The sequence below is a fragment of the Zootermopsis nevadensis genome, unplaced genomic scaffold (assembly GCF_977971745.1).
Source record: "Zootermopsis nevadensis isolate Lab colony 2312 unplaced genomic scaffold, Znev_1.0 Znev_ptg000029l, whole genome shotgun sequence".
NCBI lineage: Eukaryota > Metazoa > Arthropoda > Insecta > Blattodea > Termopsidae > Zootermopsis > Zootermopsis nevadensis.
In genome coordinates this window covers 5,286,789-5,310,022 of record NW_028259161.1, presented here as the reverse complement: position 1 = coordinate 5,310,022, position 23,234 = coordinate 5,286,789, and the positions used below count along the sequence as shown (strand labels likewise).

At 39.5% G+C, this 23,234-nt stretch overlaps 1 protein-coding gene across 4 annotated transcripts in view; it reads right to left on the bottom strand.

Moving 5' to 3' along the window:
* Window positions 1-23,234, bottom strand: part of LOC110835786 (uncharacterized) — a 768,515-nt gene that overhangs the window by 401,920 nt on the left and 343,361 nt on the right. Inside the window, exon 1 of one of the 4 annotated variants that reach the window (XM_087358221.1) lies at window positions 10,467-10,731. The exons of the other annotated variants lie outside the window; for them this stretch is intronic. The gene's annotated coding sequence lies outside the window, so the exon portion shown is untranslated. Of the gene's footprint in view, window positions 1-10,466; window positions 10,732-23,234 lie in introns of those variants that run through there. 4 annotated transcript variants of the gene reach the window in all.

Genomic DNA, 23,234 nt, shown 5'->3' with positions numbered 1-23,234 from the left:
CAGACGCTAGTAAGTGGATATTATGCAGGTACAGGTATCTAATAACCTAATCGGTGAAGAAGAAAGAAAATAAGAAAAGCCGAAGAGTCAAAGTACGTAACCGTACATAATTGCTGCAAGGTCCAGGACCACTTAAAACCTAAGACTGTGGGTTAGATAAAATCCCTTTCGCACCACGGACGTGGAATCAGCATTGCTTTGTATTATAGGCATTATGTACTGTGTTCTGCTGAATCGCGTAGCCTACGTACAAGCTAGGTCTATGGGTGGGTACTTTCCTCGTCTAACAACTTCTATTAAACGTATAGAAGTACTCGCGATTTCAGATGTTACTTCTAAATCGGAAAGAACTGCAGGGCAAAATTGACAGTGGATGAACAATTGTAATTTGTAGTTCTTTATTTCTTTATTTTCTCCAGTCCTGTTATTCCATCTTGAGAGAGTTTAAATCTTTTGTATTCTGACAGTCTTCACTGGTCCCGGTGGCGAAAAACTTGACATTCACTAATGCGTATTACATGTGTTTGCCACTACACGTCACTACGCTTGATTACAATGAAAGAAACATATATGACATGAAACGTATTCAGTAACATAATAAGGTAGTGAGGCCTAAATTATAAGGTCATTCCGTGTCCCTCACAGGCCTGACAATGACGGGGCATAGTCACGTTACCTCCCCCTGCGTGCATTATTAATGCATAGCCGGAAGAGACGATTAGACAGCCCGCATGACGCCTATACAAACCTCTTCTTGTTCCCTCAAGATTACCAGTCACTGCAAGTCAAGGTTATTTTGCTCTGTAATCTTGACACGTTTCCTTATGCAAATTAACAGATTATCATACAAGAACACTAAGTATTACTTGGATTTCTTATCTCTTCCTTAAATGTAGAATTTTAATATCTATTAAGATGAATCCAATTTTGCCCTCTGCCTTCTTTCAGCTTCGTATACGGTTACCCGGAAGCGAACGACCTATGACACGGTCACAAGATTGTTTGTTGCTTCAGCTATGAGATGTACCGGAAGTAACTTTATTTATAGAACAGATATAAAATAATATCACTGAATTGCCTGCCTTCGTCCTTAATTTGTAATAAGACTGAGTATGCAAAAGCTCCCTGTGTCAAAGAGTCATGCCGTGGATTGCATAATAGGGGGTGGAGATGGGAAAAAAAACCTTTAATACTTATACGGCAAGAATTAGCGGGCTGCTGCTCTCAGGATAAAATAACCGAAGCTTGAACTTGACCACTCATCTCCAATTAGTCTGAAGGTGTACAATGCGCAGACATTGACTTCCTTATCTCGTGAGTATCTATTGCCTTGACTGTCGTCAGGCATGGCATTTAACCAGTGGAAAGACTTTGTCTTACTTAAAGCATTAGAACAATCATTTTGAGAAGCACTATGACTCTAAAATAAATATGTTAATTTTGTTAACACAGCAGTAATATATGTTATGGGATATTAATCGTTTAAAGCCGAGTAGTAACTACATGCACCACCTGCTTTAGCAGTAAATATTTTGTCTACAAATTATGTACGTATTCATGGGTTAAGCAAGGTTCTCAGAATAAACAACGATTATTTCCCTAAACAGCAGCAACGAAATGATCTTTCCAATGGAGAGGTGTTGTGATTTCTTTGAGGTAGGAAATGAATCATCATAAGTTACTCAGAGGAACTTAAGCTTCAAACGCCTTTGTCTTACATTCAATTTTGAGCTAAGAGTATAATGGAATATGGGCCAAGATCGACAGGAAATATGAGCGATATGAACTGTCTTTCGCCGATATTTTATCTCAGGGGTAAACTACATTGATAATTAAGGCATATACTTTAAGGATTTATATTTTATGAATCGAGTAAAAGTGGAAACAGAGCTGTCTCGATAAGCTTACACGGATTATTTAAACAGCGTGACACAATGAAACTTGCGAGCAAATTGTAACTGGAAGAGAGGAAATAAAAGACTTTATGGAAGTAAGTTCTACGTGCTGTTTTATATCATCCGAGCATTCGAGCAAGGAATTATGGGTAACGAAGAAAGTGTACTCCTGCAAACGCGTTACTCATAAAAAATGTACGTTAGTAACCTTTATGTTAATTTACATTCAGCCGACAATTTTCCTTTCTAATTCAACACGCTGCTTGGCGACCTGGATGGTCGATATAGGTCAGGTTGGGTTGCGTTAGTTTGGGTTAGGTTAAGTTAGGTTTGGTTAGCTTGGTTTAGGTTAGGTTGCGTTAGTTTGGTGACCTGTTGACCAATTGTGTCAAAATGCGTGTTCCATTATCGGCGAGTCTGTCTGCCAAACTGTGGACGCGCCAGTCAGTCAATCATGCATACGTCAATCAGTTTGGTCCAATCAGTTATTCAGTCAGTTGGTGCAACCAGCTGTCACTAACACGTAAACAAAAAATAACTGCATGTAGCAGAGTCCTTCAAGATTCATTTTAATATTATCCCTCTTTTTATGCCGAGGTATTTCGAGGTTTCTACCCGGCAAGCTTTCCAACCAAAATGACACGTGCATTTCTCACCTCATGCGTGTTACGTGCCATAACCATCTCACCCCTCTTGATTTTGATCATCCGAATAATATTTAATGACGAGTACAAATTATGAAGTGTCTTTTCTTCCAAACTGTTTAATTCTCCTGTCACTTCGTCCCACTAAGGTCGGTCATTCAGACTGTGAGTTTAGTCAGTCAAGAGTTATTCCGCCCACGTGCATAAGCTGATAGTACCGATCTGTCTCCACTGTAATTCCAAGGTAACACATGGGTGGGTACGGAAAAGCGTGTGACCGGACAAGTAACGCTTATACAACTGCTCGTTTTCTCCTTACAGGTACCAGTTAGCTTCATAATGGACAACACATTTTATTCAGGGTGACAACTGTGTATTCGAGGAAGAGTACTATGACACATCTAATGTTTCACTGCTCTAGGGATGAACTGACAATTATTAATACATAACACATACTTTGTCACTTCCCATTTTCTGCGTTGGTTTCTCCCGCTTGTTTCTCGTGAAGACGGGGCCAGTGTGGGAATTTACCAACACTGACACTTCACTGGTTAGAACATATCTATCTTAATTTTGATAAAATTCGTAACAAAAGAATAAGCCTTCTGACTTTTAGAATTATTTTAGGGACACTTAGTAAATTACGGGGCATTTTATAGAAATCCCATAAAATTGAGGCATGTAACGTTCAAAAAAGTATCAAAAATATATTAGTCGTTAAGGTCGTGCATTTTATGGATTCAAATCTTTCTCCACATTACAGATTTAACAAGCTGTTACATTCACTCTTCAACATACTCCCTAAAATTGACATTTTTGATCAGAAAAGTCTCTTGCACATTTTTATATTCATTCTTAAGTGTATAAAATGAACCAGAAATTATAATGACGCCTACTGTCCGTTCGCATGTTCATATGAAAACAACCTGACGGTTTCAAAAGAAATTTGTTTGGATCCACACTAGAAGGTTAAAGGTAAAAATAGTAAAGCTGTCGCACTATACGCCACGTATGCGCTTAGAGGTGGGGGTGATATAGCTCCTACTCATTCTTGACCTCGGTAGTATGTAAGGGTGAGTGTTTAGCGTCACGCACCGGCAGCGGCTTTACCCCCGGGAAACGACCCCGGTACCCATTCGATAGGAAGCTGAGTGGGCCCCAGAGCGGGTCTGGACGCAGAGGCTGGCATTAATTTAATTTTGATCACCGTTGGTCCAAGGCAGTGTTTACACATCTAACGTTATGTCGCGTTTACAAAGATCAGATGTTCGCAAAAATTCAAATTTAAACTTGAACCCATACGTAAATGGGGCTCTCACAGTTTACTACAAAGCGACCACTCACTTACTCACTCACTGCTTGTCTACGCAGTCGTTTATATAGGGCTTTATAACCTTGGACGTTTATTATCTCAGCTTTGTTCCTGAGATTGTAATTAAAGTTTTTCCAACACGAAGGCACAACTGACAAGATATTTATTTGCCTGCTGTGTGTATGATTCCGTATGACGTGCGTCATAACGCCATACCGCTTACAATAATCTAATTTTATTGCCGCAATGTTACTGTATTACATCAGTCTTCGTGGGGTAGGCTAAATACACAAAGAAATGAACTGCTTTAAACTTTATGTCCTATCAATCGCCTTCTAAATATAACGTAATTTATTTATACGATAGGCCACAGTGTCATCTTAAAGTTTTCGGTCAGGCTCGACTTAAATCTTTTGACACAGCTTCATTGCAAATTAATCAGTTGATAAACAAAATAACGTCATGACTTTATTGCTATTAAATACGCTAAACAGTTCCTGTGCAGCGCACAAGCGTGTACAAAGTGATCCTTATAATGATTTTCAGCACGCTGTAAAAATATTTAACCAGGAGCGAGTAGTTTTTTTTCGAAATATGGAGTGCCCTGCACGACATGGGGCCAATTAATCATGTATCACGTATCAACTACAGAACCTGTTATTACAGAGAAAACATGAGCCAACACTGACTTTTGAAATGAAGTCATTTCTATTTCTGTGCCGAAGGAGGGTGACGACATTCTGCAATATTATTTTATTTCCTGACTGTCGGTTTAGACGATCTATCAAACGCTAATGTTACGCAGCACCGTGAACTCTGCGCAAGTGATTAGCATACGTAAATTCTAACCTTTATTATATAATTAGCAATATACATGTAACCTTTAGTTTATTTTGGTTCGGTTCGTCGGGGTGGCTTGTGTAATTTGAATTTATAGCGATCTGAGGTTCAGGGCAATCGCTGGGTCTCACATGGCTTGAGTTAAAGCAGTTTTCTGAGAGTGAAATCAATCCATAGCGTTTCGTTACGCGAGAAGAGAGATGGTCTGGTAGAGTACATTTCAAATTAACCATCACAATTCAATTACTTGTGGCCCTCACTTGCTTAAACTTGTCATGAGGGAAAATGAAAGTGACGGCAGAGCTGATTCATGTTCTGTTCGTAGGAAGCCTCCAATGTTAATCTACGACACAACAGAATTCTGATTGCATCTGCCTCAAGATGTTAAACACAGCCGGGACTACGACCAGTGTCGGGCTCGAATGAACATGGCAATGAACCTTCGGGCTGTATTAAAGGCGGAGGACTGAGTGTACTACCACCAGCTCCATTATTAAACATTACACAGAATGACGCCCACTTCGCTGTTGTACTCCTACATACGTGTACGTCATATACGAGTGCCGAACAGGAATTATTTTTAACCTGGTGGTGCCTACATATCAAGCAAAGTCTGAAAAACCCACGATCCAAAAGCCACACAGCAATGATCTAGTGATCTCATTCATAATCATACACTCGATTGGATCTGTATTAGTTATACAGCGTCCAATGCCTGGATGGTCATAAATGTAGAAATAGTAAGGATATGAATGGAAGCGGTCGAGGCCTTATTAGTTCATTATTCAGGTTTATTACTCGTACGTATGAGGAAAACGACTAGAACAGTCAAAATAACAAGTAACCTGACAGGAGATCAACCCCAGGACTTCTAGAAAGGAAGCAGAAATCAGAACGGCGGTACTCGTGACCATAGTTTGAAACACAGTGGTATAAACAGAATAGACAAATCACAGCACTCGTGGTTTTATCTGTTGAACATATTTGACTATCGTCTCTCAGGAAGAAAACACGAAAATTCTCAGTCCTTACGGCGGGTCGCCGTTCGAAGTTTGAACCCTGTCCTTCCCGAAAACGAAGCATGTTTGCCAACCACCGAGCCGCAAAACTTAGTCAAACTATGACATAAAACAGGTCTGAGCAGATTAAAACATTCTCATTCTCTCAGTCATGTAGACTAAGCCACACTATTCAATTTACTCTCTGTCACTCAATCATAATATCAGAACGTCGTGAAGTGCTAAGGAGAATGTTTGGAGATAAGAAATAAAAATAAAAATGAGAATGAGAATGGGGAAAAATACATAATATCAAGAGAAAGGTAGGGGATGGCAGGAAAGTTAGAACTTCAAGTGAGGCTATTTAAGCATAGACGGAATGATATTAATATTAATATTGAAGAAATAAGGTGTGTATACGAAGAGTGGATTTAACTGGCTCTGGGTAGGGTTCAATGGCGAGCTTTCGTCAACATGGTATTGAACCTCTTAGTCCATGCGGGAGGGGAACTAACTTCTTGAACAGAGAACATCTGTGAACTTTACAGGAAATACCTCTTTGGCCTGCCACACAGTTCAGTTCATGGATTCATTTAAAATGTTGAGCAATTCTCAACATCCATTGCTTTCGCGCATGCAGAGCGAAGCGTTGATGAGGAGGCAAGAACCAGTAAGCTAATAGAACTTCTCCTGACACATTGCTAACGTCAGCTTTCGGGCTGTCAAGAAGTGAGAAGAGACGGAACGCATGCAGAAAGCCGGAGGAAATAATGAACAAATTACCTGCAATTAAGAGCCATTACGTTGAAAAGAGTAATTAGTCGTCTGGCGTACGTACCACAGACGCGGAACGAGAACTGCTGAGTGTACAGAACTTATTCCTTGGGTCTGTAAACGGGACATAAAACACTGTCCGTGTCACATTCTTCTCCTGTACCCAGAAATGTTAGATACTGCGTCGTACAAGTTGACCGACGTTTCAGTTCCGCCATGAGAATCTGAAATATCACTTACTTACATACAGCACTCGGGATAATACGTGAAAAGAGAGCCACACGAAAAAGTCATAATGTTTACAGACTGAGGAAAATCATGGAACACCTCAGCCAGTAGAGTCTCCAAACGTGCGGACATTCGAATTGGGCAGTAGGCTACGAATTACGATTTCAACTGTTTGATAGGAAGTTTCCATTCTGACCGCAAGACGAGAGGTTCAAAGGAGACGCCCTTCAAGCTGCATACAGAAAATTCGAGAAAGAAGGGGTACGTAGAGGTTTTGATGGTGACTCATGTATTATGTGAACTTAACAGTATTCAATTGCGATTAGAATGGGCGTGCTGTGAACGTTAAGGGTCAGTTATACTGTTTGGCGTCATCACAGTAAACCAAGGCGAACAGCTGGGTAGGCGTAATACTACTGGAAATGTGCATCAGGGATGACCAACCGCTTGCGCGCCAAACATATTCGTGCGGCACGACAAATTAATTTTGACTATTTTATTATTAGTGTTCTGTCTGACGACAGGTCCATATGAACAGCATCCTTTTCTCGGACTGGGACCTGTTCATATACGTTCTTGGCAGATGATCCAGAAGTGGTTTGCCATTGCCTTCTTCTGTGTGTGAATGGACTAATTGTTGAGATGCCACGGAGAAACCGGGGAAGTCCCCGGAGGAAAACTCCGTGTTGCCTAGACCACGGCCTTGCCCAACACAAGTTATAAATTCGGGCACAGCCTCGAATCGAACCCGAGACCCCAGGATTACAAGGCCAGCGTTCTAACCGCTAGACCAACGTGGCGGTAATTTCGATTACAGGCATCTTTGTACTCACGACCGTGGAAACCTCAAATCCTACTAATTAATCACATCTTCCACCGTTCAGAGTATTTATTCGCGGAGTGCAGCACACGTGGGATGCATGACAAATACAGTTTCAATCGGAAAACTGTGACAGAAACCAGGCCACGTCGAAAACTTGGACGTAGACGGAAATAAATTATTACAACGGATCTTAAATATTAGGGTGTGGACTGGATTAATTTGGATAAGGACAGGGTTCAATGGCTTGCTCTTTTAAACATGGAGACAAAACTTCGGGTCCCATAGAAGGATGGAAATGTCTTCACTATCTTAACTATTACCTTCTGATGGAGGACTATCCTTCATAAAGCTGACTCGCCTTCATGAAGTTGGTTTGTTTATTCTTTCTTTCTTTCTTTCTTTCTTTCTTTCTTCCTAACCTTTTTTCAATCATTCTAATTCTTTTCTTTCATTCTACCTACGTGTCATATAAACATTTATAATCTCTACGCAACGCATATCCTCGACGCAGGTCACACCCAGTCTCTCATTCTAGGTGACTGGGGATATACAGCTATTCAAATACGGCGGGTTGCGTACAGAATAAAACGCAGGCCTAATCTTAGCCTAGTAGTACAGAGTGATAAAGTCAAGAAATACGAAATTTAGGTCAATCGAGAGACAGGAACTTAATACAGTGAAAGAGACTACTTGAAAGACATGACGTATCATGAGGAAGGAGTGTGATGATGGCGAAGGTACGCGAAGTTGTTTATGAATGACCGGTCCTCTTGACAGCCTGGTGTCATACGCGAACGTCCTTTCACTCGAAACGAGTTCTCTCACCGTCCATTCTGTGTAATTTAGCTTCAATTAAGAGTAAAGGAAATACCGTGCACACATTACGTATAAAAGTGCTGATATTCCAACATCCAAGGCCTTAACGAGGACATAGAAACACTCGACACCAATAATGAATCACCACGATAGCTTAAAATCTGTTACAGAAGGACTTTTCCGGCACCTGTCGGTTCTGAGAAAGAGGTTCAGTTCTGGGGATGCAGGTAATTGGTTCTTTCGAAACGCTGGTACCCACTTACACGTCTGCATGGCGTTACAACCAATTCAGTCAGGTTGTAATTCATCAGGCTAGTAACTCCCTCAATTCTGCCGATAAAAGTCTGTATGCAAATCAAAATTTCAGATTTTTTTTTTGCTTAATAAGTAATTCATATATATTAGTCAATAACTAAACAATCTTTAGGAAAATGTATAACTTCGACTTTCGGGTAAGCCACGACGAATGTTTGGCGTTAAACAACGTTTTGGCGAACATTGCGTTTGCCATTTTCAAGGTAGACGAGATCAGTACCAGCAAACTCATCTCGCACCCATTGCCTGTCCTATATAAACCCTTCCGTAATCATCCCACCTCATACACCCTGAAAATGGAAAAAGGAACGTTTGCCGAAACGTTAGCTAGCACCCAACATTTGACGGGGCTCTCTCCTCGCTCGAAAGCCGAACTCCAGCCGAGAAAACCAATGGACAAGAGAATCCTTAAGACATTAAGTCGAGATGACAATAAAACAATAATTCTGTGCGTCAGTCAGCAATCCAGTAATTCAGTAAATTTTCAGTTCTGAATACTAAACCAGTCGTGTCAGTAGGTTACAAGTCAGTCCTTGAGCAATGAAACTGCGTCCTGTAAGCCTTCATCTTCCAATCCACCATACAAACTCCACACTCCCTGCACTATTGTTCACTGGACTACTAAGGGCTGTCCAGCCCCTGGAACTGGGACGCGGAACACGACGCAGCATACACTACAATATAATAAGCCCACGCCAGACATAACATATGGGATTTATTGGTAAATTACTTGATTGTATTACACAACAAACGTAAACGTGCACTTCCTGAAATGGGTTAAACGTATTTTCCTCATGTATTACTTGCAAATGCGATGTTTTAATTGGTCTTATTAATACTGCAAAGATAATCACGCAACACCGGCATAACTTTTGACATCTTCAATCAAAGATAATCATAGAACAGACATCATATATGATTTCATCATTCGAACGATACTTGAAGAGTACACGTAGAGTTCATAACAAAACGTTCTCCAATCTCCTGTCACTTCAATCCTCATTTGTCCAATTATTCTCTTCAAAGCCCTGTTGTCAAACACATTCAATCTTTCTTTGCAGTAGTATCTACCATAGTGAAGGCTGAAGGAAACTGGTTTCATAATCAACAAAATAAATGTAAACCATAATTAATTTTCAAGGTTAAAACCAATTCCAGAATACATAATAATGAGTTTATGGCTGTGTACGTAAAAAGCTAGTGTTTCTAAACAACTTCCAAATAAACTTGACGGCAGAACTGGTCTGTAATTCAAAGGTAAGAATGTGGCCAACTTATTAGGTAATACACGTGTTTATTTTGGTTTTAAATTAATTGGAATTATCTCTTCCAACAGACGGACTCGGAAATACTGATTAGGTCTTTGAAGCCTAAGGTCAGCTAAACAACATTTAAAAATGCAATTCTAACCTCAAAGGATAGTGATCAATCTGTCGACGACATTTACGTAAATCATTGCTGACTACTTAAAAGAGTTTTACGAAACCCATAAATAGACAATGCGGGCAAAGTGCAAAGTTGCTGATTATTAAAGCCGGTTGTAAATATAGCTACCACTGGGTTTTAGAGGGTTCAAGCAGTCAACATAGCGTACAGACTGAGGTCACTAGATTACCGACTTTATAAGAACTATATAATCAATTGTTCATGTTACAGAATACATTCCTGATCAACACATTTATCAGTAAACTTTGGGTCAATATTTGGTACTGCTAGCAATTAACATGCCATTTAAAATAACTACTATTACCGGCAAAATTCTAATAAATAAATTTCAGAACTTTAGATTTGTTTTTACGTAAGCTGCTCCATTACACTGACCTGCTGGCTGGCTCGACTGCACTGCATGCATGTATTCGTAAGTCTTGGTTCACACACGTGTAAGTTACTTCCACTCATTACAACACAATGTAAAAATGTAATTTTGCACGTTATTACAAAAAAACATCACACACAATATCTGCCATAAAGGCAGGCTTAATTATAAGACAGTCTTTATCAAAATTAAAAGAGTATATAACACACACAAATCGCCATTTGCTGCACAGTGACTCATCCCCCACGTCTTACCACGTCCGCATCATCGGGCTCGACCCGAATGTCACTTCGACAATATTCGTGGACAGACAAGGTTAGCCAACCACAAGAAATTTATTACCTTAATTTCGATATCGCTCTAAATATTCCATGAAGCTGAGGCTGCACAGAATCTTGATTTGAGCAAATTTGTGTTGTTTGGTCAGTAGCTTTTGTTAAAGAAAATCACGAAGATATTTGTAAGTGTGCTGTTGTGGAGGGGGAAAGACATTCTGAATACAAACAACATACCTGTCCCACATTTAATTTCTGCACGTGTTGCTAGCCGCTTCAAAACGTTATTAAAAGAAAAGATGCGTGCGCAGGTGTGCATGCGTGCGTGTGTGTGTGTGTGTGTGTGTGTGTGTGAGGTGACAGTTGAAGTTCTCACGGCGTGCATAAAGATGGCTTCTGGGGGGGATGTTATTCCGTTTGGTGCAGTAGATATAGATCGACGTTTCGGACGAACTTACTGTCTCCATCACCGGGGTAAATTTAATACCAATAAGACGTCCTGAGATGTGAATGTAACGCCACTTAATACACGATCCTGCAAATTTTTGCGGTAATAGAGCTTAGTTTTGCAGACTATAAAACGGACTTACGGAATATACACAATTAATATAACGTAAGAGATTCCTGCATGAAATATGCTACACAAGTTCTCAGTTATGCTATTTTTATGCTTTTTTTAAATTTTTGAACAGTAATTAACAGATGGACTTCATAAGCAAATTTGCTGGTGGCCTTTATGGAGCCAATACATAATTGCTGGAATAAATTCCTTAATTTCAGTATATAAAAAAATCAGACAAGAGTTCTCACAGTGTGAAAGCAGATGTGTTGGCAACACAAAAACTAACATTCACTAACTGAAACAACTACTGAAAACGACAGTGAAATGGTTATCACACCTACTTCAAAATCGGCAAGCCCCGATTTCAGAATTCGACCCGGTGACTGGATATCCTGCATTCTGTATCTTTGATATTCTTGAGTTTATTCAGGCACATTCCGGAAAAATATCTTAAACTAGGAATCGAGCGCTCAATCCACATATTTTCTATTATTTTATTCATCAATCGTCCTATTATTCGATGATCTACAGTTTCAGACATCGACAGTGTAGTTACATAGACCACTAATAAAAAGTAATTAGTTTTATTGCTCCAGTGAAATAGAAACAAAAAAAAACCCTGTTAGATTACTTTTGCATCTAATAACTACAGCATCGCGCTGGACATAGTAAATTCAGTTGTATAGTTTTCGTGTCGTGCTGTTTAGTCCCTTGAATTACCAAGACCAAAACCGCCTCATTTCAATCCTTATCCCCCAATGTTAACAATTTCCTTCCATTTATTTCGACACTAACTAACCTCTGCAGTTTTACAGAGTAATTAATTCAACACAATAAATCCTGCGATGTGTCTAGCATTAAGAACAGGCTGTCTTTAGCTCAGTCGTCTGTACGAAATCAAATTTACAGTTGTTTTCACACACAAAAGCGTAATTTAATTATGCTTTATCTTCCGTCAGATGGCAGTAAAACGCAATTCAGAGTTCACTCATTTGTTCTAACGTTTTAAATTCGCTTTAATGACGAATGTCCTATTTAGACTATTAGAGCCCTGTTCGCTACATGTAACAGCGTTCCTCAGTCTTTTGTTTTATCATAGTGCGTTAAAGTGTGTACTGACAGACAACGGCTAATGTTACTTTCGCAAAGCGTACTAGTGCGCAAGTGCAAACAATCATTATTCTGCTGTACTTTATACCACATTTGACATAAGAAAAAAAAAAGTCCACTTAACGACGGATAGAACATAGTCCAGCACAGAGAAGAGAAACATTGGTGTTAATTTCGAGGACGCCTTCTGTCTCCGGTGGGTCCCGTGTGTGACCTATGTCTGTCGAGGCTCGTAGTGGCCAAAAGCTCGCTGGACATGTCCATGTATACGTGATATCCCAAGAGGAAACGTCAATTACTCTCCCAGGCGGGACCATAAACGGCACCTTTAGCGAGGTACTCACCCGGTCGTCGAACCGAGACCACACAGCTAGGTAGTCACTTCAGCATTCCACACCCGAAATTACACTGAAACCGGATGCCGAACTGAAGATGCAACCGGAAGGAGATTCATGAAAACTACACCTGAAAGAACTGTATTCGTTGTCTAAGCGTTCTTGCTATTTGACTCAGTACAGGTCCCAGAATCGGGCACTTGTTAAAACGGTAACAATCATTCAGGGTCTATAAAATATAGAGAATTACTTGACCAGATGAGATACTTCCAGCCTTGAAATAAGGACTCTACCCCAAATAGTGAGTTCATGAACGAACACAGAGACAGAGAGAGAGAGAGAGAGAGAGAAACGCTATATAGGCCTACTCCATCAACAACGCTTCCGAACTGAAGTAATCGGGGATACATAAATGTGCAGGTAATAGAACGGACTCCCGAAACGTCGTGTATATTAAGTATACCTCAGACGACGTACAATGAATGCCACATAATATAACTAAGATGCAATCAGAGACGACACGTCGTATCACATCGGACGACAACGAACTTTAACAAGCCACCTTCTGGCGGCATGTTAAGCTCGATTATGAGTTGAGCTGCAATTTACCGGATTTCTGAAAAGAAATACCTCGGTTACTGCTGGTTTCCAAGGAAACGAAACAAAATACTGCACTAATTTTCAGACATTCTGCTTTTACAGTTTATTTGCAGTACAAACAGGAAGTGAGCATCTCGACATACAATTATCAGCCAATAACCGGCATTCCTGACAACATTCATCTCTACGACTTAATTGCGTCTTCTTGTTAAAATGCTCATTTGTTTACTCCAACGGATGTCACACGAGACATTGTAACATAAATGTATCTCTGTAGTACGGTTTATAAGGAGTGAATCATAAGTTGCACGTAGGAAGGAAAAAATCGTTACTCACACACATTATTCATTCCTAGGTTATTTAACAACGCTGTTTCAGCTTCACAGAATACACGATCACAGTGTCGAATGATATAGGACTATTGTCATCACTGACGAAAGGGAAGAGTAGGGAGGCGCTTTCATCCTGTTCCAAAGTGATATTCCGACATTCACATGGACAAACTAGGGAAAATCCACGAACATTTATGGCAAAAGAGACAGAGATCTGGTAAAGACTCGATATCAATACATCTCGAATACAAAACTGGATAATTATATATTGTTTATCCCGAAGTTATCATGAAAGGAATGGGGAAAACCAAAGAATATTTAACGCTGAAGACGGAGGAGTATGCTCCTCAGAAAGGCCGGTATCTACCTAAAAGTCCACACAAGACAAAAGACACGAAATATCACTTATCCGATAGAATGTAATTATCAGAGCCCGATACTTTCAGAATGCTAGTTTAACATTCTACCTCTATGTTAACCTGTTCGCCGCCAGTGTCGACAACTTTACTGCTGCACACTGAGAGCACGCGGACCACAACTCCTAGACACTGCCTCTACATAAAATTTGATGGGCTATTCTACCTCCGCTTTCAGTTAGTGACGGCCATGTAGAACGACGTGAGAAGTGGCACAGATTTTAGCGTAGTCTAAGGTCAATGTCTCTGACAGCCGTCATTGAGTTCTTTCGTACTCAAATCAAGGTGGACCCTGCAACCGCCTCGAGGCGAATGACCGAACATACATTACCTCTGCAGAGTTGTCATCACTGTGGGAACTCAGGAGTGTACAAATCCGCATAGTCTATATCACTGGTTAACTACACAACACGCTGATTACATGAGATCGTTTCTAAAAGCAATTTCAGTTTTGTTGCTGAACTCACGAGTACTCAAATCTTGTGTGAGACCATATTCACAGTTGTTAAGACCTCAGTTCTCAGATGGTCAATTATTTTACACAAAACGCAAACTTCGTTTTATCAAACAGGGCGAGGCGTATATATTGGGAAGTGGCGAACTCTTTTGAACATGGTTCCATTAAAGTCGGAAGGGCAGAAGGGAGCTCATTATCCTACACCCTCTCCAATTAATTATCCACGAGCCACCCTATAATTCAACGCTATATAATCTGAGATGCTGAAAGCGTCGTTAAGTAAACCATAAATAAATAAATGTAGAGAAAAGCAGGAAATTTCTTGTCTCGCTCAATAACTATTATTAGATTCTTAAGGAACAGCTCCATAGTATGTTTCGTAAATACTGGGGTTTGTCGGTTTTTAAAAACCGGGTTTAAAAACCGTTTTTTTTTGGATAAATTTATAAAATTCGAAAACCGGTTTTTAAAATTTAAAAAACCGGTTTTAGATACTAGAAATAATATGGAAACATTAGTTAATCAATTAATTAAAAACGTTAATATTTTGACTTGAAATCGCCTCTGGCACAAGCATATTGTAGTAAAACTAATGTTCATGAGTCAGGCGAATGTTTGACATGCAAATCCACAAACGCATTCTATTTTTAATTTCGTGAAAAAGAGCAGTTTAGAAGAAATTATAGCAAAACTTTCTGCAATGGATGGATTGTCCATTAATAGCATTACGACAAGCACGTTCATACGAGAGTCTTTGCAACAACGCGGATATTCATTACCAAAAAACAACTCTGGAGTAATTGATCTCATTCATACGTTTTATGACAATGCCAAACGTGAAACTATAAATGAATTGGATTGTATTAAGAAAAATGGGGAAAAAATTTCTATGAATTTAAATGAGTGGACTAGCAAAATAAATCGCAGATATTTGAATATCAACGTACACCATTTTGCGGAAGATTTTAATTTGGGCTTAGTTTCAATAGCTAGTTCCTGCGTTGCTAAGAAAACATTAGAATTAGTTTCTGAGAAGCTATAAATTTTTAACTTGGATCTAGCAACCGACATAGTTTATAACTGATATTTTGTATGGATTTCAGTTATTTTAGTTTTTTATTTGGTTTTGTACAGAGTATATTTTATTTTGTTATATTTTTGTAGTTCCATAAATATTAAATAAACTGAAAAATTTAAAATAAGTATTAATATATTTTTTAATGTTTCAATTATATTTTGTTTTGTTTTTTGTAAAAATTCTAAAACCTGTTTAACCGGTTTTTTGTAAATACTGAAATTCAAAAACCGGTTTTTCAAAAGTCGGTTTTTGCATAAACCCTAGTCACGACGTGACCGCAGGTCACGCTTAGACACGCTAGGTCACGCTTGAGCAGGCGTGATCAGTAAGTCATGTTTCGGCACGCTTACGTCATGTAACGTACAGTACGGTTAATTTTAGCAAAATTCCAATAAGTTAGATGAAGTAACAAGTTAAGTTAGGATGGGTAGGGTGACGTTAGGTTAAGTTCAGTTAACTTACGTTAGGTTGGGTTAACTTAGGTTATTTTAAGTTATGTTAGGTTTGGGTGGTGTATTTTGTTAAGTTAGGTAATGTTTTGAAAATTTTTGTGACGTTTCGACACTTACGGCAACAATTCGTCACGCCGTTACAGTACATCACTAGTCACGCTTTGTCACGCATGGTCACGCGTTGTTTAAATTCGTGATCTTTCGACTCTTCTGGAAACATCCCGTCACGCCTTTACACCTAGTCACGCTTCATCACGCTTTGTCACGTTTGCTCACACTTTCTAAATTTTCGTCACAATTCGACACTTATGATGATCCTTTGTCACGACGTGAGCGCAGATCACGCTTAGTCACCCTATGTCACGCTAGAGCACGCGTGATCACCATGTCACGTTTCGGAACGTCTACCTTATGTTACGTATGGATCGGTTATTTTTGGCTACACTGCAATACGTTATAAGTAACTAGTGGTTAGAGTAGCATGTGCTGGGTTGCGTTAGGTTAGGTTGGGTTGGGTTGGGTTACGCTAGGTTAGGTTAGGTTTGTGTATTTTGTTACGTTCGATAATGTTTTGAAAATTTTTGTGACGATTCGACACTTATGGCCACAATTCATCACGCCCTTACAGTACGTCACAACTAGTCACGCTTTGTCACGCATTGTCACGCTTTGTTTAAATTCGTGATCTTTCGACTCTTCTGGCCACATCTCGTCACGCCTTTACGATAAATCACGCCTAGTCACGCTTCATCACGCTTCATCACGTTTGCTCGCATTTTCTAAATCTTCATCACAATTCGACACTTATGGTGATCCTTTGTCACAACGTGAGCGCAGATCACGCTTAGTCACCTTATGTCACGCTAGAGCACGCGTGATCACCATGTCACGTTCCGTTACGTCTACCTTATATTACGTACGGATCGGTTAGTTTTGGCTACATTGCAATACGTTAGAAGAAGTGACTAGTGGTTAGGTTAGCATGTGCTGGATTACGTTAGGTTAGGTTAGGTTAGGTTAGGTTTGTGTATTTTGTTTCGTTCGGTAATGTTTTGACAATTTTTGTGACGATTCGACTCTTCTGGCCGCATCTCGTCACGTCTTTACAGTAAATCACGCCTAGTTACGCTTCATCACGTTTGCTCACGCTTTGTAGATCTTCGTCACAATTCGACACTTATGATCCGTTGTCACGACAGATGCCATACTGTATATCTAAAAATAAAATTGTCATTGACAATTGAGATTTATCAAGTCTGTTGGTTACAGTTTGCAATGTTGGACATGACTCCCTGGTCTTACGTCTACTTCCAAAATAAAACTGTCTCTGTGTCTAAATTCAAGTCAGAGAAGAAGAAAAAGACTTAAGAGAGAAAACGTGTTGAGCCTATAACGGTAAAGGTATTTTATGGAAGATTCAATTATGAGTTGAGTTAATTCGCCCAATAAAGAATGCAGCCTTGTTGTATCGAGGCGTTATAGAATGAAAACCTCTGTGGTGATGTTGCTTTGAACTACACCTGCGTTTTATCCGATGACCCCTCATGAAAAGAACACAGAGGGCTGTATAACAAAATTCTGTTTGCAAAATGGTCCTATTTATTGGATTTGTGTCGTGTAATGTATCAGTCCTTTGCTGAGAAGACAAATTTGTGCCGTTGAGAACTATTTAAAAATGTATGTAGAAAACAAATCCGATACATGACGAATGAACACGTGCCTGTGTATGCTTCTACTGCTTACCTTCCAGCCCCTGTTCAGAGAACTCTGTGTACGTAAATGAGAAATAAATGCAAATGTCTGGTTACAATACCCGCAGCGAAGATACCACCTTCGAGACATCGACGGACACTAAATGACAGACGGACAATTCTGTAGCCTGTTTTAGTGTCGCATGTAGCACAGATGGGGGAGATGAAAAGTACGCACAAACTTTTTGGTTGGGGAGACTGAATGAAAGAGACCACTTGGAAGTCCAAGGCGTAGACGGGAGTACAATATTTCGCTGAACCTTAAATAACTAGGGGGGTGGTGTGTAGATTTATCTGGATCAGGATAGGAACGGGTGGAGAGGACTCTTATAAACGTCGTAATAAACCTTTGGGTTCCATGAAAGTTGGGATATTTTTGACTAGCTAAGCGACTACAAGCTTCTCTAGTAAAAGTTTTCTCCATGGAGTAAATGAGAGTCAGCAGACTATTTGATTGTGACAAAAATAAAATATGATTATATTATTTTTAACATTATAATAAAAACACGGTCTCCTGCTAACCTATCGACATCATTGCGCTCGTAAATTAGGCCTATAGATTACCAAGGTCTTCGTTAAAGCCCAGTCGATTCCAGGGTTAGTTTAGGTGTAAAATGCCTATTCATAATCTACATGGATCCAGTTCATCCGTTCTATTTCAGAACGTTTTTCGCGAAGCACACATACGAACAAACACAACGTAATTACAAATGGCTGAAATTATGAGGCCAGCTGTATGCTTAAATAACATTCAGTTTTGAAGTTAGAAAATTTCAAGCTCTTCATTTTTGTTGCACGGAGTTACCGTGAGATTCTGTGTCTTTAAAGTCGAGATGATATTTTCTCTACTTGCAATACTTCAGAGACACATCAGCTCTGGCCAGTACGCCTCTGTTATCACACTGATCATGTAACATGTCACATGAACACCGTCGAATCTAACTTCAATACCGACATACATTTTTAGTTTTATGTTGTTTCGGTTCTTATTTGTCTTCTGTTCTGAAATGTATTCGATTAGCTACGTATGTAGGCTAATCTGATTTGTGCTGATTTTTATGAATTAATTAACACAGGTTTCGCTAACGCTTCAGTGAGTTTAGATAGAATAAGTTAGGTTGTTAAACTGGATTATGTCAAAATACATTTATGTTGTTATAACAAATGCAATTGATACAAAAAGTTTATTTGGAAAAAAAGTAATTATAGAATGGTTACCAGCAAATTATTGTCTCTTAACACAAAACGGAACGTTCCAGTGACTTCAAAGTGGATCATCCCGGCTATCATACGTAAGCATACGTATTAGCAGGATTATGTTATTTCAAAATATTAGTTGTTTGGTCACGATGATTCTTCAACACAATCACACAGACACATAAGTTCTATTGTTTCGCGTATTAAACTTGTCCTTCCGTATTCGATGGACAAACTTTCTGTTCTCAATTCAATACGTAGGCCTACACTCATTGTACAAGCAGTCACGTTATTTTTCTCCGCCTAATCAAACAGATGTTCTGAGTCCGGCAAACAAGTGAATGACGACATAAGTCAATACTCGAGGCTACTGATCGATGCTGCAGGATGATGACACCGCGGGGGGTCAATAGTTCCTCACGCTACCTGAAGACGAAACCGAGGACCTCTTCCAGTCCTCAAAACGCCCTTGAATATAAGTACAAAATCCACCACACATACGGTGTTATGAGTGCATTCCAAAGCAGCGCCATACGCCGATACTTCTTTGTGAAAGTAGAAGAGAAGAAGATGACGATAACGAATGAAAGAAATGAAGAAGAAGACAATGAATAAGAAAACTATGCGCGATTCAGAAATGGAGAGTACAAGCTAATATTTTAGAGGAACATAATTTATCTAGGGCCCCATACGTCTTCGCGGCATGAATCGGGAAAAGGACATCTTTACCTTTCCGTAGCAGGCCTGAATAACAGGACACTGTCCGAGTCAGCTCGGATACGTGAATTAAGGATTATTAGTGAATGCTAGTTTAAAAAGCTTTACGAAAGCAGACACCTGCAACAAAAAATAACATTAAAATGGAAAAAGTACGTGTTTAGAGTGAGTATTCAATTGGCTGAAGGAGGTGTTAAATGACAATCAATAGAATTAATTGATTAATTTAAATGTGTCCTCTATAAAGAAGACTGCGTCCTTCTAACACCGGATTTTGCAACACGATTATGGCCCTGAGCATTAGAATGACATTACCTAAGAATTAGATGGTTTATTAGATACTTCGTTGATTAATACCTTTGCATATACACAGAGTAATTTTACATTAAACTGACAATATGCAGTTCAGAATATTCCTTTCTTCTAACATGACATCACAGTTGAACCTTCATTTCTTACGCTGACGTTTAAAACGCGATCCGAATTTGATATGAGTTTCAATAATACAGGAACTTTGTACATTCAAATAGCGGTATTAGGTACACCAAATATTGGAGTTTTGAGGTCGATATTAGTGACGCAGGCCGTCTCCTCATGCCTTGAACTAACACCCTCACATCACCTATCCAACTTGCTTTCGCTGGTCGAAATAAACATAGCCGTACCTGCAGTAAGTAGGCGTTAAATTCGTTTGTTAATGCAACCCACTACTCACCTTATAAATTTATTACGTATATGACAAGCCTTGACATTATTTTATGTCCAGACAGAGAAAATGATTGTTGCCAATTTTGCCCTGTCTAAACGGGAAGACTAGCTCAACACTTGATTGTATTGTGGGGAGAATCAGAGTTCAATCTCATTTTATACTACCCTTAGGCTGCAGATCCAGGGGCTGGCATGTTGTCTGACACTTGTTACTTTTATTATTATTATATTTTATTTTACACTGTTGTTAGTGCTTGGCAGTTATTGGCCTTATTTGGCTGTTGTCAAGCACTTAAATAAATGAAATGAATTATTTCACATGCCAAATCAGTGGTCAGGTGATGACATTGAAACCGATCAGTGCTGACTGTAAACAATCCATGCACTGTAACGAACAGGGTGTAGTGTAGTGCAGAGCTCAGGTGGATTGACTTTGAGGCCACAGGCTATTGATTTCTCCATCTGTTAATAACTTGGTTAATATTTGTTTTTAGAGCCAGACCAAAATAAGCAGCAGATACACAAAACTGCGCAAATAACCCAAAGTCTTAAGGCGCCTCCGTAAGTCCAGACTATTGCTTGAAAGTCAGTCGTTGTAACAGAGGGTCGTAATTGTATTACTCTGACTTCTCCAATGTTTCACACAGGATAGAGAGGCACAAACACAGCAAAAAGACAGAAATACATAAGAGAGGGACAGAACGAGAAAGCAAGGAAGAAAAAGAGAAGAAAGCAAGCGATAGGTAGGAATGGAGAGGACAGAGTATACAGGTATACCTCCAATGTTATAAACGCTAATGAAAAAAAATCGGGCCCGGATCACGGTATATATTGTGGGGAACAAAGCTGTTCTCTTATGTTTTATTAATAGAAATTTCGGCTTTCAATGACACGACTTCAGCACTCACTCATTATCAGTAAGACTGAGTAATAAATCTCGGTAGTTACTTCATGGTTCCCAAACTACCTAAAATCCCTCATCATCTTCATCAGCATTGTGCCCAACCGTACGCTGTGCTAGAGTTAAAACGTCAGTCATGGTGCTGTGTATGACAGGCGCACTTCAGCAAGGTAATACTTCTGAAGTAGCTGAGTGCTTCAGAGTGAAGCCCCGGAGTGGTCTCAAGTCCATGTGCATTACTGGCCTGTAACAAGTGTTGCCGCTAAGGAAACCTTACTCCAAGTTTCAGAAACGGCTTAACATTTCCCCGACAGTCTCCCATTGCCTGACTGCTGCTTACAGCTAACGTATACAAAGCCTGACGAGAGGCGAATTACTATTCCAAATTCGCCTGTGAAACTGAAGGAAGTGTTAAAACTCCAACAGCAGATTCCAAGTGAGATTTCAGGTTCTCACGAAGACAGGTAAGAAGAGAGCTGTCTTCTGGAATGTTGCACCATGTAATCTGGTAGATACTGACAGACGTTTCAGAGGCAAAAACTCCCTCCATCATCAGGGTTTCAAACGTCGGTCATCTTCAGCAGTTTCCAAATTCTCTCTGTTAACATTCACCAAACTGACCGAGCATATTTAAAATTTAATCTGTTAAACTTCAAGTAAATCGAAAACAGTAGGCCTACATTCCAAATTCGACTCGCTAAACTCCAGGAAAACCGATATGAAGCAGCAGGAATCTTAAATGAAGTTTGTTTACGATTAACATAAATAGACAACGGAAATTCCACACTCGATCTGTTAAACCTAAGAACTACCTACGAAGAAGGTACAATACCCGGTTTGTTAAACTTAAGTACAGCCCACAAAGGAAACAAAATATACCCAGATATCCGTCTTCTGGGTTATTGCGCTGTGTAGTCTGGTCGATGTTAACCAACGTTTCAGAGGTCATACTGCCTCCGTCATCAGGGCGATGAATATGCCAATAGGGTGTGAGGAGCTGGATTTAAAGGTCGGGAAGTGAAAGGTGTAGCCTGCCCCGAGCCAATGGGAGCAGGTATGGGAGTGGACCAATGGTAGCACGTACACAGCGCAATAACCCAGAAGACGGATATCTTCATACTCACCGCTGTGAGAACCTCAAGTCTTACAAAATATACCCACTTAACAATATAAACTGATGAGCAAACGGATAAAGCAATTAAGAAATTTAAGTTGACCACAAAACATACTCAGTAAACTTTGTAAAGGACGACAAAAAATACGGGTCTATTAATAAGTGTGTCTGTTCTGTTGCATGCCTTCAGAGGAGATAAAGGGACTGAAATGGATGTAAGTAACGAAACATTGAAAACACTCAACAGTGGACAAGTAAAACAATTATCATTACGATGTATTGTGGCAAAAACACGCAGGTCAAAATTCAGAACCGTTCGAAGCGGGTGACCAAAAAGTAAGCAGATCGGCTGAGTCTGCGAAGCAACTTCTAAATTTAGATTCTATTGAAATACAAGAGTATCGGTTCGCTCCTTGAATTAGGAAAATATTCGGCGGCCGTGTTTAATTGCATGAGGCACAAGAATATCAATATCAAACTTTCCAAAGTTTCTTAAAATAAATTACTCTAAAAACATTTTTAAGTAAAAACAAGACACATCTTTCGGTATAGACTGTGACATAAAGTAGTGTTCAGATTATACACGATTTTAGATTTTATGTGCTGTCTAACGAAATGTGAAGACAAGCATATGAAGAAGACAGACGAAAATAAATGGTTAGAAAAAATGGACGGGGATAAAGCGTACAAGATTTGTAAGAGGGGTAGAAAGAATCAGAATGGAATTTTATGGCAAAGAAATTAAAGCGTTTATTGGACAAACTGTTA